This window comes from Anoplolepis gracilipes, chromosome 12 (assembly GCF_047496725.1).
Source record: "Anoplolepis gracilipes chromosome 12, ASM4749672v1, whole genome shotgun sequence".
Classification (NCBI taxonomy): domain Eukaryota; kingdom Metazoa; phylum Arthropoda; class Insecta; order Hymenoptera; family Formicidae; genus Anoplolepis; species Anoplolepis gracilipes.
In genome coordinates, this window is record NC_132981.1 from 3,721,529 (window position 1) to 3,738,905 (window position 17,377).

The 17,377-nt window shown below is 31.2% G+C and overlaps 1 protein-coding gene across 9 annotated transcripts in view; it reads right to left on the bottom strand.

Annotated features, from left to right (window-relative positions):
• The window catches only part of Oamb (Octopamine receptor in mushroom bodies), a 117,937-nt gene that overhangs the window by 73,273 nt on the left and 27,287 nt on the right, over positions 1-17,377 (bottom strand). For all 9 annotated transcript variants that reach the window (XM_072903851.1, XM_072903853.1, XM_072903850.1 and 6 more), the window contains one exon: positions 14,748-14,827. The gene's annotated coding sequence lies outside the window, so the exon portion shown is untranslated. The remainder of the gene's footprint in view (positions 1-14,747; positions 14,828-17,377) is intronic.

The window sequence follows — 17,377 nt, forward strand, 5'->3', positions numbered from 1 at the left end:
TGTGCCTCAACTATAATGATTTTATTACTGAAATTTTCAATAACATTATATGCATGTTTTTCGATTGCGATCGTCGAGAAAGGACTATCAAGGGTCGAAATTTGCAAACAGGATATAAATTGAAAATCATAAGTTTCAGTTTTAAGGACATAATCGGATCAGTAATAATATGCTGAAAACACGAAGCAAAATGTCATCGCATAATGAAAGTGTAAAATAGAGAAGGAAACTTATTCGTTTCGGTACGTCGACCACGAAGTAGCGAGGCACAAAGTGCTAGCTTTAAATTACTTTACGTCGCGAACAAGTTTACGGAAGATCGCGATTATGGTAATACCTCTTCGTTTTACAGCGGCTATCATAATTCGTTCTGTCACTCTCGACGAGGAAGAAGACATTCAAAATATTATTATTAAAAACAGCCCAAAATATCCATTTTCTCTCTCTTCCCTTCATCATATATAAATTAATAAGCGCACTTTCAGTGTATCTTGCAAAACTAACTGCGATTTACTTTATATATATATATATGTATATAAAAGTAATTTATAATATATATTACGTTTGTATATTTTTATCGTAAGATTAATTAAATAGAATGTAAATAAAATCATTTTGTGAAAAAAATTGCAGGATTACACCCACATAATTGCAAATATTAAGTAAATATTGGATCCCGACAGGATGTAACTCAATCTTTCGCAGATTGTTGATAAGGGATTTGATTGTAAATGCCAAAAAATTGCTTGCAGGTGAATGAAAAACGCTGCTATAAACGCGACGCAAATTCTGCAAATAATATTTTGCCACATAAAATAGAATTGGAAATGAAAATAAAAACAATTGATGTATACGAATTCCCGCCTCTGTGCGATATTAAATTGAAACAATTAATACAGTTGGTTTTAACCAATATTTAAATAACTGAAAGTAAATATTTCGTTACTACTGTGGCGTATAATAATCTGATATAACTAATTATATCAGAGTAATGCTAATTGTGTCACATGACATTTAAGAGTGACGTTCAATTCTTACGTATAATACATAATGATATAGATATGCGAATATTTAATAAATATTATTTAATAAATATTTATTAAATAATACTATTTATCTTATACACGTATAAAGTAATCAAGTTTGTTTTTTCATAACAAACACGGTCGATTAAATGACAATATTGACAAAATGCAAAAAAATTGGAAGACTCTTTCTCTTCGTCATTTTTAACCGCCTTCTATCGTGAATAAAAGAATGTTAAATTTAAAAGCGATATATTCGCGTGTTATTTTAGCGAAAAAGGAATACCCTCTTAAAAGCATCCTTTTACCGATCTTCATCCGTAAATTTCTGAAGAAAGAAAATTATACCCCTTTAGAAACGCTGCAAATGAGAGGAGGTGAGTCAAATGCTAAGGGTTGCACGTTCCGACAGACTTAATGTCGTAATGAGAAATGACGTTCGCCGGGAGAAGCGACCTCATTCAACACATCTTAATTCGGCGATCTGCCATCGTCAAAGTGAACTTTTCCGAATGAATTTTTCGTGGAGCGTTTTCTTTTTTTTTTTTTTTACGCAGAGACGATTTTTCATGCCTTATCTGGTTCCTTAAAAAAGTTTCTTGAAAATTTTCTGCGTTACTCATTCCGACAAAATGGTCGTCGTGTATCCACTCCGTAAAAAGTTCATTATTTATTTCGTTCATTTATCCTCTCACAAAAACTGTTTGAGATTACACATTTTACAATCAAGCTCAATATAATATTATGCCCGAGAATAATAAAAATTAAATTTCTTGTGTTAAACATGTTATCAAATATAAATTATAAATAATTTGTAATAATCTAAAAGAATAGTATCATAATATATAACTCCTCAAAAAAATTCATAAGCAAAATAATAATTAATTTATATTCAATTAAGAAAACGTTCGCACGCAGCGTGAACAAACGATCGACGTCATTTGTACGAAAAAAAAGCACGCGGGAATATCCGATGATATCCGATAAATTCGAAATCCATGGAAGCGAGGATTTAGTCCCGTAATGCGTGGCGCTTAAATCGAAACGCAATATACCTCGGAGAGAGTTTGGTTTGTACTAAAAACTGTCTTTCATTTGCGATTTTCACAACTCGTTGCAAATTCCGCAAACAATCTGCATATAAATTCTTCGTTCGTTACCTTACCTTTCCCGATTGGAAAAGTACCAACTGCCTCGTCACAAATACAACAGCAATATCTGTGTTTTATATCTCGCTACTTCTTTAGCCCTATAATAAGAATCATTTTTCAAGAAATATGTAACCTCCCTGTCTTACTACCCCTACTAACTCCTTCAAATCGATCGTATCGTATCGGACGCTCCAGATCCGCTCGAGGGTGCATCGAGTGCGCGCTTGCACATCACCTCCTCACGGCATTATGTCAGATTTTTCGCTGAATCGGAATTTGTCCGTATCTCGAAACGTGCACGGATAAAAGACCGAGCGAACCATCGCGAATTTATCAAGTACCACCGTGTTGTGTGTATCGATATTGCGCTTTGCGAAATTCTAGTCGCTGGGTTGCACGCCGAAACAATATGAAACAAAATCGTTAATTCGCAACTCGTTGTTTCAACAACAAAAATGAAATAACGCACAGAAAAACGTGAACAAAAAATACTTTGTAAATATGATATGAATGATGCACAAAATAAATGCTTTGGCAATTGTGAGCAATGATATAAACATAACTGATGTATTAAAAATTTTAAACATATTCAAAATTAAATTAAATATAAATTTAAATTTAAATTTTAAGTAATTAAAATTAAAATTTTAGTATGTTTAAAATTAATAAATATTTTACAAATAATTTTTAATCTCTAATTTTACAAACGCATTTTAAAATCTTTCAATATTGTATATACATAAATATTTAGATTATAATATTTTGAAAATATGTAAAGCTATTTTGACGTAGTTCTTCTCTCTATTTCTCTCCCCTTTCCACTCTTTTCTTTCTCATTCTATCTTTCACACAAGCAAAGATATATAAATTTTAAATATTATAAGTAATATTTAATACAATAATAAATATATAATGTATATAAAATTATCAACAAGTAGTTTTATAAAATCATTTAAATCAAAATAATTTTAATGATTTTATAAAACGGATAAAAGTAACAATACATGCTAGCTCTGATTCATTATCGTTACATGCATAAATTAAGAAAAAAATATTAATCTGCTTATTTGTATAATCGAATTGGTCTACATCATATATTTTAAATATAAAGAGAATGCAAGAGAGAGCAAAATAAAATTATATAAAATAAAATAAAATGCAAGATTAAAATTATTATTATTTTCTACCTGATCATATATTTCTTCGAACTTTCTCAAAACTTTTATGCAATTATTTATTTTATATTACACAAACAATTTTTTAATTGTGTGGTAAAATGTACCATACAATTTAGATTCAATAAATATAATTTATTCTGATTTAAATAAAATAATTTAAAAAATTAATTTTCTTAACAAACTTAACTCATTTTAATGCTTTTAAATTATCCATTATAAAATAAAATCCATAAAAATTTAAATTTACAATAACAGTAAATTATAAGTTAACTATAAGTTAAGTTAAATAACAAATTAAAAAATAAATATTACTCTGTCATCGGCCGATGCCTCTCCACAATTCTTTCTCTTCCTCTGCTTTATTATTATATATATATTCCTTCATGATATTTACACTCCCTCGCGAAAACACGGTTAAGCCGGCCGGCGTTAGGCGCAATATTTTTCCTTTATTTTTTTTTTTGGTTTTTAAAACAACTTTGTTTTAACATTATGTTAATATATCAGGCATTAAAATATGTCAAAAACAGTAAAGAACAAATTCGTAAATATTACAATAGATAAAAAAATCGCAATGTGTAGTAACATGGCTTAAAATAATATCTATTTGTATCTATTAGATATTGCGCCTAACGAAAGGTTAATTACGATCATTTGCGTACTAATAAACAGAATATGACAGCATCATGTAGCATTTTGTACGATATTCTACACTTTAATCACACACGACGTATCTGGTATGTTTACGAGCCAATCGCGGAAATAAATCACACGAACTAGTAATCTCTAGTTATCTGTAAACAATAATTACGCATCTCGTAATATGTAACTTCCATTATCACGCTCATATTGCAGGAGATATATTACGGCGCACGGAGAATCTGACGACGGTGCTTACTCGCTGAAGTACCTCGAGCGAATGACAAGGTGACCGAACGTAACAATGACGCGTATACATGTCGCCGCAGGTCGCGAGCGCCGAATACCGTGTTATTGAAAAATATTGCTACTACGAAATAGTTTACATATCTATCAGAAATAAAACCGTGTCCTTCACATTCTTGTCAGTGTGACGTAGTAAGGTACGCCTCTATCACGACGCTTCTATCACTATAGAAGGGGAAAAGGTCCGATACGCAGAGATAGTTATTATTCAGTTATATATTAAGCAATTCCTATTTTAAGCAACATGTTCTTCATCAAATTCTTTCCTATTATAAGAAAAATGTATACAAAATACTCTGCTTCTTTTGCATTTCAAATTAATGATTAATGATCGATGTATCACGGCTTTCGCAAGTATTATTCTTTATGATTATTATAATTATTATAATAATGATTGTCAACTTCGGTGATAACCGATATATTAAACTATTACAGGAAAATTATTTATTGAAATATGTAAATCGTTTATTCGATATATTTACATATTTGAAATAAAAATCGAAGTAATAAAAACTAAGAATCATGATTTTATTGTAACATTTACTTTTTCCAATATACTTATAAAATTGAATATATTTTAACTTTCTTTTTGAATGTTTTACTTATTTAAGCGTAATAATATGTTTGCTTTTTCCGAATTGAAATTGCGAAACAATATACGAATCATATAAATAATCGAAAAATTCTTTAGTAATAGAAAACTGTATAAAATACATCAATCATTAATATATTAAAGTTTCAAAAATAATGTATTTTGTATTTATTTTATAAAGCGTTAAAATATTTTATAACGATAAATTAACTATATTCGGCATTTGTATTATATAGAATTGTTGTTTACATGTGCATATATTTACATAGTTTCGTTATTTTCCCGATATAATTCGAAAGAGCAGACAATGTTGAGATTTTCCGTGTATCATAACATTCTCTCAAGCAATCTATTACGAGATAATAATTGCAAAATTTTAATTAATATATTTATTAATATTTATATTATAATACAAAATAATAATTGTTCTAAAGCAAAAGTTATAAATGAAAATTATTATTATGAATAATGTGTAAATTTTCTGTTATTCTAGTGCCAAATAAATCATATCTTCGCAATGTTTTTCCATGTATAAAATATATATATAAAATAGTACATATATATATATAAAATAGTAACAGTCGCGATATATTGTATATAATAAAATACACGTGTGGTCAACATCGGGAGTGTCCTGCAAAATATCACGCAACCGTCATGTTCATTAGTACATGTATGATCGTAATTAGTCGTGTTTTCGCAAGTGTGTCATGTAAGTGCCATAAAGAAACAGCACAAGATAAACAACAGAAAAAGAGGAAGCCTCAGAAAATATCGAGCAACAACGCAATCATAGAATAAGTGTAATTTATTTTATTACATAATTTGTATTCAACTTATTATTAGTAAAATTTATTGCTTGTTTATTTTTGTGATAGTAGAAGTATATTTTATATAATAAAGAAAAACAATTATTTATTAAAGACTTATAGAAATATTAACTCTATGCAAAAATTATTGGATGATTTTATACTATCCCTATTATAAAGTTACATTAACTTTACATTAAATGAAAGAGGCAATGCTTTTTTGTATTATTTTATTATGAATATGTTAAAAATATAATAAAATATATTGTTTTACAGATATTAAAAAACAAACATTTATTCTGAATATTTATAATTACATAATAAAAAACGTATTTTACGGTTGTAGAGTTAAGGTTGACGTATATAAATTACATACAATCAATCTAAATATATTTATCTTTATTGGATTTTTATAAATCTGCATGTATATATATATATAATTATTTTTCACAAGGGTGAAAAATAATAATTACGTTTGATAATGTCAATAATTTTGATTATAAAAAAAACTTTTGAATATCAGTTATTTAATGAAATTATTTTATTGTTAAATCGCGAAAGTTTTAAACTAACCGCAAAATACAATTAAAAAATCAGCGAAAATTAGTTAATTATAATCCATACTAAAAAAAGTGACGAAAACCCGTGAAGCGTGTTTAAGTCGAATTTCGAGATTTATATATTGTTGTACTTTCCGTGCGTCTGAGTGGCAATCAATGACGTTGAAAAATGAATGTTAATTTGTTAACAGTTTCTTGACAGTTCGTGAAGCGTGCGCTACTTCTAAATAAAAATAATATTTTTAATAAATTTGTAAAATATTTATTTATTACACACAAATAATTTTTATTATACTGTCATCTTTACAGCTATCATCGCATGCAAAACTCATGGACAAAAGAATCTAGATATTTTGATCCATGGAAAAACTTAATAAAGTTTGTTCGACATCATCGACCAATCGAATCTTGAAAAGAGAAGACAAGGTTGCGCACCTTTTTATGTTTCATCTTCGTATTAAAGTAACAAGCTAAACTTAATATTTACTGTATCTTCAAGAGATCATCTCTTAACACGCTGTTAAATTATTTATTAACAAGGACACTTTATATAAAGAACTAATATCTTGTAAAATCTTTAGTTGAGATATTGCTGAAGTGCTTTGTAGACTCATCTTTCAAACGGCTATAATTATTCTATTAATTTTGTACTTTATTGTGTTCTATATTCTTAGTTAAATATTAAAGTTATTTTTACTCAAATACTTGTAAATAAGTGACAGTACGAAGATGAATATCAAAATTAATTAAAATCAATCAAAAAGTGCAACAATATATATATTTTAAAAACTATTAATTTTTTTATCAATTCTCTCTATTTTAATCTATAATATACTTTTATATAAGTGTAAAAATGGAGTGTAAAAATAACTTATTTTTTATACTATATAAAAGAAAAAGGAAAAATATATGTACATGGACTTGCATGTTAGAAATTATAATATCATGTATATTGTAGGTATATATTGTAAGAATGGTATTGCTGTCGAAAGAACTCTCCAGTGACATATAAATATCTGGAATGTTAAACTGTTAGGAGAGCCGGAAGAGGATGAAACAGAAAATATCTTTAGACAAATTTTTCTTTTATGAGAAAGTAAAAGGAGCGAGAAAGAACTAATGTATACGTGAGTATTATCCATGACATAATTCCTAATATATAAATAATGAAAGAAATTTATGATTAATTTACATCGAGCGATCTTATTAATATTTTCTAGTTTTTTTCTTAAGAAGAATATCGTTAAATTGTCAGTTAAGCTTAGCGAGATATATCAAGTGCTTTCATTATTCAACACAAGGAAAATGAGAACATGGACTTAACCCTACAAATCCGAGAACGTGTGAAGAGATTATCGCGTTACATCCTGACAGAGAGTATGAAACGCGATGAAGATTAATTTTCGCAACTCAAATTTCTCGAGAGTCTATTCGCGTGAATTACAAGCCGAAATGCCAAGGGTATTAAATTAATGTACATTAAAGATATTAATTACGTTAAAATAAGTAAATACAATTATGTATAATTTTAGGTATAATTATACCTAAAAGAGACATGTATATATTATTTCAATATAAAATATAAATAACTAATCATACCATCTCTACTTTATCAAAATGTCTCAAAGTTTCCAAATCAATCACTTCTTGTCCAATATAATTTAATTATTTTTTTTTACTAGAAAATTATAGAATTGCATTCTTTAAGATGTAAATAAGTGGAGATTTGTGAAAAGCATTTTATTTATTGATTATGGATTAAATGTCTTAAATTCTAAACGAAACATGGTTAAATATTAATCAGTGCAAACGACGGTGACGAAATAATCTCGCGGATCTTCAGAGCAGAATAAAAAACACACGACAGATGAGATTTACCGGCATTATTTGTGTCGTATAATATCGTAGCGCTTTTTCTCGCGAGGAAGAAGCAGGCGGAATGCGATACGCGCGGCAAGCAAAGAAAAACGAGCGGTAAAAGTAAGAAAAGCTGAAGTTGCGGAGTGTAATGAGACAGGCGGCAAATCCTTTTCAACGAGTGGCGTTTACGATTTGCAGTTTTTGACACACACAATGTCGTAACATGAAAAACCCGACAGATCCATACGTCGTTGTCATTCGAAAAATAAGAAAGTATGAAAAATATGATAAGCAAAAATGCTAATAACGAAGATAGCCATATATTTTTAATAAATATATGTATCAAATACAGACTTTAAAATATATAATGATATTTTATTAGAAAATATATCTCTCATGTATAATATTAAATGCAATAAAAATTTTATGTAACACGTGTTGAAATAAAATAATGCCGTAAAACATACATTTTATCTTAAAGTTATAGTATATTACATAAAACTTTTAAATGTTAAATAAATTTTTCAACATATAAATAAAGACAGAAAAGCACCTGTGAGAATTTGATATGAAAAATATACGAAAATAACGGACACAACGCGGTGAAATTTCTGTTCGTGTAGTGAAAATCCCAAGACTGTGCTTTGTACTGTCAAAAAGGTTGAGTTTTTCGTTGTTAACGTTAAAGAGAAGATGGCATTAACCAAATCTCGACCTAAATTCTCTCTAAATGACCATCTATACATTCAACATAAAAATCTTCATACAACAAATGTAGAGTATTTTGCTAAAATATCTCGAATATTTTTCGTTGTCACACAACCGTTTTTTTGTTGTATACATCAGTCTGTATTTAACATTATTCTGTTATTATATTATTATATTCTATTCATATTATGTTGACAAAATTCAAACGTTGGGAATAATATGGATTTAAACTTTTTCATCATTCAAGTAAATAATTCCCGCTTTAAAAAAATAAATTGATTTTAAATTAATCGAGAAATGCACTTAAGAAAATTTCATAAAATTATTTAAAAATCACTTTCTATATCTTTATTACTACAATTTTTATTTTTACATTATTGTACTTTTATTTTTTTCTTGACGGATCTCAAATATAAGATTTTCGACATTGATATTCGTTTAGATAAATGTGCTGATAAATAAACAAAACAATCTCGCAGATGATACAAAGTACGAGAAAATCGAGTGCACTATACAGAATATATCAGACCATTTTTCAATTATGAGTTTTTTCAATTTTTGTTTTATCGTGTAGAAATTTAAATAGTGTACACCATCTTTCATGCAGAATTATTCAACCTTTAATACTACACATTAAAACTTCAAAATAAAATTAAGCGCATTTGGTCCAAGACGCTCTTATATATAGGTGATGCTTCCGGTTGTGGCTCTTGAACTATTTCGTCATAACTATTTCTCGACGCGAGAAGGTTCCTTTAAGACACGGGGAACTGGAAACATCGGCTTATCTCCGTGCCGTCGCCTAAGCAGATGAGGATATTGCAGCTTGCAAGCTGCACATTCATCCGATGCGAACTCACGGACGGGGATGATCCCTCCGGGTAGAGTTTCTTGGCGAAATTCGAATCGTGAGATGAAAGCACAAAGAATTTACTGCGTTCCGGCGATGTGATGGGTTGGGGAGGAGGGTCGAAAGGGAGGGATTCTTATCGCGCGCGAGAAACGCAACGAGAGAAACGCGCTCTAATCCCGTAACGCCCATAAATACCCGTTACTACACTGTAAGAAGAACGGCGTGGATTTATCGCACACTTTGCCATCGGCGGGAATGGAGATTCGACGAGGAAGCGCAACGAAATTACGAGCGCATCGCGAGATGCGCTGTCAAAATGTGCGGGAAGCTCCAAGTTTCTTGTTTCGTCGTCACAATGCGACATCGAATGTGGCTGGATAAAATTAATGTGCCTCGGGGGGCTCCAAAGAAAATGTTTCATCGAGCGAAAGAGATAAATGAAAGGGTGTTTCGTTGATAAAAAAAAAAAGAAAAAACGAAAAAATAAAAAGAAAAAGAGGAACAGTCGCGAAAATGTCGAAACGTCTCGTGAAAAGCTAGAAACGGAGTGAAACGGAGGATCCTTATTATATTCGCCGTTGAATTCGCAGAGCACAGTATCTCCCATGAAAGCATAGTCTCACTCACGAAAAACTTTCTCGAGAGCGAGCATAATTCGATGTGTATGTTCAGAACTAGAATGAATATTAAGGTCTATAATTGAAATAGACCTTAGAAATTGCGAGCACGTGATGATTCGCTCTAATCCTGACAATAAACGTGATTTCATTTACGGTAATGGATTCACGAGAATTATATAACGAAAATTTTAATCTCTCTCTATGTTTCTCATCAGACGTTTTTTTTCTTTTTTTCTCTCTCTCTCTCTCTCTCTCTTTTCTCTCGTGATTCTAAATTATCACTTTTTGCTTAACTCGCGCACGATTTTTGCTCGCAAAAAGGCATTTGAGAGACATGTTTATCCCGCGTTATCGTGAAGTATTCACGTCCTCGTGTGAAGAGTCAAAAGCCAAGGAACGCGGGAAATCACGTAACGCGGATTGTAGAGGAGAAATCGAACAGTATGTCTCGAGCATTGTGGAACTCATGGTACGTTCCCAGGGTGCATCCCACGTATAGCTATCGCAGCTCGCATGTACGAGAGGAATGTCAACATGCCGGCAAACGGTAGAGATATATGCTGATGTAGTGCCTAATACACGTGAGGCTCGCACACTAAAGACGATAATATATACAGGAGGCTAATGACCACTACACGTAAAGTAAAATTTAATAACTGAGTTATATACCCGCGAACACACCTTACTATATGAATCAGAGGTACAAATAAAACGAGAGAACAGTACGTGTAGCAAGAGAATAATCTGAGATAGGAGAATGGAATTGTGCGATCAATAAAGTTAAAGAAAAGAAGAAAAAAGACAAGATCTAGTTACTCCGGGAATGAGTCTTATAATCTGTAATTACAGAGAGGAAATTGATGTTGTGTATTACGTCTCGTGAATGTGAAGTAAAAGGAAACAAACTGAGGTAATAAATTAGAAATTGTGAAGAAAACAGGAAGAAAAATAAGAATGCTTCAAGCCGGTCAATGCCAAGGAAATAATTTACGCAAATAGAACCGTTGCTAATTTAATTTCTCTTTTATCCTCTAAATGTTGATAAATTAAAGTAACAGTGCAATTGCTCTTTAGATGACTTATTGTTAGTCCGATTAGTTGATTCTTTGAATTACGAAACATTGTTCACACAAGAGAAAAAAAAAAATAAAGCTTGTCGGGTCGGTTTTTAATTTAAACGTTATAACTTTTAACTTTTTATCTTGTTTTCCATTAAAAGAAGAATTACTGGTAATTCGCATCGTGAATCGAAACAAGCGGCGATAAAAGCAAATGATCTTTTGTATTATAACCAGCAGCATAATAATGAGAGAAAAAGAAGATGATGCAAAAAGCAGTTTTCCTTTCTAGCACGCAAAGAATTTGCTCGTTATGAAATAATTGTACGATTTTTTTAAAGCTACAAACGCAGGCGCTTTGAATCAGCTATTAAAGCGAACGTTAATTTGCAAAGAAATGACGTAAACGAATGTATAAAAAGTTCGCGGGAGAAAATTGCGTAAAAAAAACGTCATTTAATCGCTCAAACTTTATTTTCATAAAAGAATTGTAATTAACGAAACGTTCTCATTGAATATTTTTGCAGTATTAATATGTAGATACATGTGAAATGTTGTTTGAAAATGATTTGTAAATAAAAATCACAATAAAAAAGACGGTGAAAACGGATATGCCACGTGTATTGTATGTACAATATATATATATATTGTATTGTACTACATATGTGTATCGACTAGCAACCGTCACGTCAGATCGATTCTCGTCAATCTTGTAAAATTCATGTTCTCATTTCCAAAGATCGTGGCTATCTCGTGTATCATAAATTCCGTGAACAATAAATTCATGACCCGCCAGTCCATTATGTGTTTATCGACAAGTAAAGGTAAGTTGAGTAAAACGTCCAAATTTTTGCGATCCAGCTGTATACCTTCGCGATATTATATACAATCTGTATGTACAAGAATTGCAAAAGATGTCGTTTTATTTTCGCGCGACAAATTTCCATGTAAACTTTACAAGTAAAATCGCATAAAATTCAGATGAATCTTATTTCGGATGTCACATTGAGATTGAATATTATTAATTTATGCTGTAATGACGATTTTCATAAATCCGTGCAACATCTTTATTTTTCTTACGCGAAGCTAATGCGTTCAACTCTCATAAACACGATGAAGATACAAATCGTTTTCTGTGAAAGGTTAGCGGCTTTTAATATTATGACTTCTTTTACATGGTCCCAATGTCACGATCTGGCAATCCCGGAATTATCACATATACGTGTCTGAGCGAGAGAACATTATGCGATACTTAATTCTCGGGATTTATGTTTTAATTGCGTTCCACGATCAATAGAAATGAGAATATTCTTTTTGAAGAAATATCATCAAGAAGGAAAAAATGTAATTCGCGATCGCATCGTTGAATCAAGAATGTATGATGGACGATGGGCAAAGAAAGTAATTTATCTCTTTTCACGAGTAAACTCTCGAAAAGAGCTGACTCTATCTTATAACTCGCTACTTGTGTCAAAGCTCATCCATCCTTCTTTCCATCTAATATCAGTTTGATACACATACATATAAAGTATTCCATTTTCGCCGCGTCAAAGTTTAATAATAGACTCTTCAATAAATTGGACATGAATTTCTCTGCAATCGAATATTATGTCTGATCAGGAAGATAGTTAACAGTAAAAATTGAGGAGTTTGCGCAACTTCAACTTTTCAAATTGTACATAAATAACAGAGAAGTTGTAGGCTTTAACAGAAATTTGATTTAATGCTTGTGTTAAATTTTTTTTCTAAAATAATAATTTTCTTTAGATTTAATTAAATTTAACCAAATTTCTTTATAAAATATGTAATAATAATATGTAATAATAATAATTAATTAATTTAACAATTTGATAAAATTATAAAAAAGCACTAGAAATGTTTGTCTTACACTTTTTGCAAAAATTAGCATCATGACTAAATCAAATAAATATTTATGTAAATAAAATGTATTCTATATACATAGTAGTTTATTTAGGATATATTTAGGATAAAATTTGACAATTTTTTTTCCATAAAACACATTCGTATCCATGATTAAAAGTGATTAAAGGTTTTTATAACATTGTTGTCAAGGAGAGAGAAAAATTCTAATAAACATAAAAGAATTAGAATCAAACTATTGCAAGCGTGCTTAGCTCTATATCTCAGAGAAATTCTACGCTACAAAAATCACATATTTCACGATTGTCACATGTTCAATACGCACCGTAAATTCTTCCGCTGAAATTATTAGTTGTATAATTCCGCACATCTATCATGCACCAGAGGTTTCCTCAACGTTATATATGTATGCATAGGGGCTATTATATAAGTTTGAGAAAGTAATACATACGCGAGAAGTGCTCCACTTCAACGTCATGTTCTAAATCAAAATTTCAAAGGCTCTAATAAGCATTCGCCACCGCAAACTATTCTGTTGCAGCAAAACGGACGTGATGCAAACGTACAAAGAAAATCAGAGTAGTAAGAGCAATAAATTACGAGTGCCACCCCGACGCAATTCATCCGAGCATGCCCTTTATGCTAGTCAGATAATATGCTTTACAGGTTGACTCGAAACTGCTAATTTTCCTTTGTGAGACTTGTAATTAATTTAGAGCATCTCAACTTTTCCTTAATAAGACTATAATATGATAATATTGCGTAACATGATTATACTCGGGTTATGACTAAATCTCATTGGGCCGGTAGTACAAATACAAAATACATCAAATATAGCAAAAACTTGTAACCCTAATATAAATAAAAAAATTTTACTCTTTAATTTTAAATATTTTTTTGACAAAATTCTAATTTAAAATTTGGATATATTAATACGTTTTAATGCTAAAAATAGAAAAATGAAAAGTAACAGAGAAAAGTTCTTTAAGAAAATTTCTATTTAAAAAAAAATCTACTATAGATTTATTCAAGAGCCAATATGCGAAGATTTATTTGGTATAATTTAAAATTATCCTGTAGTTTTTTTCAAATCGTGTGCAGATATCGCGAGGCGAGATATATTGATAAAACCATCAATACGCGTAGAATGACTAAAATTGTCGTATTTAAACAAACGGCACACGCAAAACAATCGTCAAGGCAATTATATATGTATTCACTATACATATATAATGCTTGCCCTACTAAACGCGCGAAAATAATTTACAAATGCAAAAGTGACAGCGGTGCGGAATCAATCAATTCGGCATTATCATCGACGCGCGTGAAACAAACTGATAAAAACTAATATTTGACATCGCGGCAAAAAAAGCCAAAGAAAAACAATAGAGTGAAAAATGCGAAAAAGAAGGAAGTAAAATTAGTCGCAAAAATCGCAATCGAGAAAAGTGCCTTGTATAGACGTAACAGTTCGATAACACGTCTGTTCCTTGGATAATTTACTCACGTGGCTACGGCAACTCGTTTTTCTGTCTCTTTCTTTCGATCTCTCTTGGATTTATGTTGTACTGTGCAGCGTATTTTTTCCTATAAAAAGAAAAGTAAAGTGTATGAGTTTTTATTTCATTTTGATCTTTCCAAATTGAATAAAAGTTCTGCACACATATATAAATTGTGTACTTCAAAAAACTGCTATTTTCAAAAAAGGAATCCTTTATTCTTTACTTCATACTTTAATATATTACTTTAATTTATTCTCATTTACCCTTTTAAGACGAAAAAATCTATGAAATAATTTAAAAACAATTTTTTTCTCGATATTATCTCGATTCTACTCACTGGTAAATCGATAGACTTCAAAATGTTACACAGTCGAATACATTTTACATTAAGATTCAAGAAAATAAGAGATATTCTTTTTTTAAATTTTAACAACTGTTTAAATCGAGTCGGAGAAATTATATTAAATTTTCGCTGACATCTAGACATTCGATAATATCAATTCCTCGTACAAATTCAATAAAACTCTGGTAAAGAGATAATTTAACATTAATCTTTTATTCTTTAATTCGCGAAGAAGGATAATTTAATATCTATTTTCACCAATCTACATCGTTGACAAGCGATCGACTAACTCAGTGTGTATAATATAAATGTCTTCGTTAGAAATCGAAGACAGTCGAGGAACAGGGAGAAGGAGGAGTAGGAGAGAGGGTTTTGTAGGATTTCAGGGAGGATGGTGCAATGAAATCGGCGCGTACCCGGAAGTGACATATCCGGCTGGTTGCGGTAGGTCAGGCACGTATGTAACCAATATTCAGGGTGTTCATGTGACATACCAAGGACTTTCTACTACGGAGTCAGCCAGCCAGGCGGCTGCAAGCTCTCTCTCTCTCTCTCTCTCTCCCTCTCTCTCTTTCTCTCTCTCTTGTCCCCCGGGTCACCGTGCGCACAATCCCTCAGCATCCGGGTTCGAGAAACCAGGATTTCGTGTTGGCATACCCGTCGGTTTATCCCACCTCCCGCATTGACCATCGCACGCCCAAACCACCCTTCGACCTACAACCGACTTAACTAGCCACCAGACTAAGCGACGAAGCAATGTCCACTGCCGCGGTATTTGAACTATTTAAGCTCAGCGCAGGTTTAAATAATGAACGTTTGTGCTGTTTCGCCGAGAAAATTAGCCAACTAACTTAACCGGGCAATTTGTCGTCTCTCGCCTTCGTTCTCTTTTATTTTCTATCCCCGCGCATACCGCACATACCATACCGAGTGTACCATTATTTGCGGAGCTAACCGTGAGACTCGGGACCATTTTGTACAAGATTAATGCGAATGCATCGTGAGGATTTGTATTATTTAATCGTCAGTGATTTTCTTCTCTGACTCAGAACGCGCATCGTGGACCGCTCGATTTCTAAATTTTTTATTATTTTGTTACGAAAATCTTGTTACGGCTAGGAAACTGATTTCTCAACCTGAGAAATCAGATAAAATTCTACTTATTTTCAATAATAATGGCGTTAAAATACAAAATCTAAATTAGCAAATCTCAATCTAAATTGACCTCACTCGATATTTAAAGTATATTAAATTTCTTGTATTTTTTTCATGTCATGACATTAAAATGTAACAAATAAATTATAAATAATATCTTACTTGAAAAATTTAAAGAGAAAGGATGGTTTTTATTTGCGCATCGAGAGTAATAACGAACGCAATCAGCGTTAAGCTTCTTTCTTGTTCCAAGCTTCGCCCTACAGCGATATTGGTTCTTTCAATTTGTAACTTCACAAAACCAAAGTGGGTTGCATTAGCCGACAAAATCGACTATCCGCCTTCCGTCTTGAACAAGAAAGTTTTAATTGAATCTAGTGTCAAATGCGATCGTTCGACGAAACCGCTATATCAGCGTGTAAATACAATTGATATAAATTAGCGATAGAGAAAGGTAGAACGTAACCAAGAAGAACATTTTTGAACTCTGATATTTATTCCGTAAGAAATACAACAAAGGAAAAATGCATTAGTTTTGAAAAACACAATCAATGTCAGAAAAATAAGATTATTGGAAAGCAATACGTCATGGCATAAAAAAATACGAAATTTAATATACTTTAAATCTCGAATTAAGTCAGGTCAGTTTGAATTTTGCCAATTTTGATTCTGTATTTTAACGCCATTATTGACAATAAAGCTTGCAAAAAAAAAAAATAAATTAAAATAAAAGATAATAAAGAAAATAGTGACACGAAAAAATATAAAAGTGAAAAATAAATTTCAAGTATTAAAGTAAGTATTAGTAAGAAAACAAATTAGAGCCGCAAATATCATGCCTTGACGATGAAGGCAACACTGAAAGTAAAAGATTACGTCCCTAGAGAGTACATACTTCCATTCTTTCCACTTTTGGCACATCGATGAAAAATAGGGGTGAAATGCAGGAGTGAAACGCAGGGGTGAAACAAGACGGCGACGTATGTGCAATGAAAGAAGATCTTCTTGTATCCACCTCACCGTCGCCTCGATGACCTATTCTTCGGGGAAGGATTAAAAGGATTCTTACGTCATCCTTGCTCGAATGGACAACGGCTGAAACCCCTTCCCCCCCTCCTTCTTCCCTTCTTTCCTTCA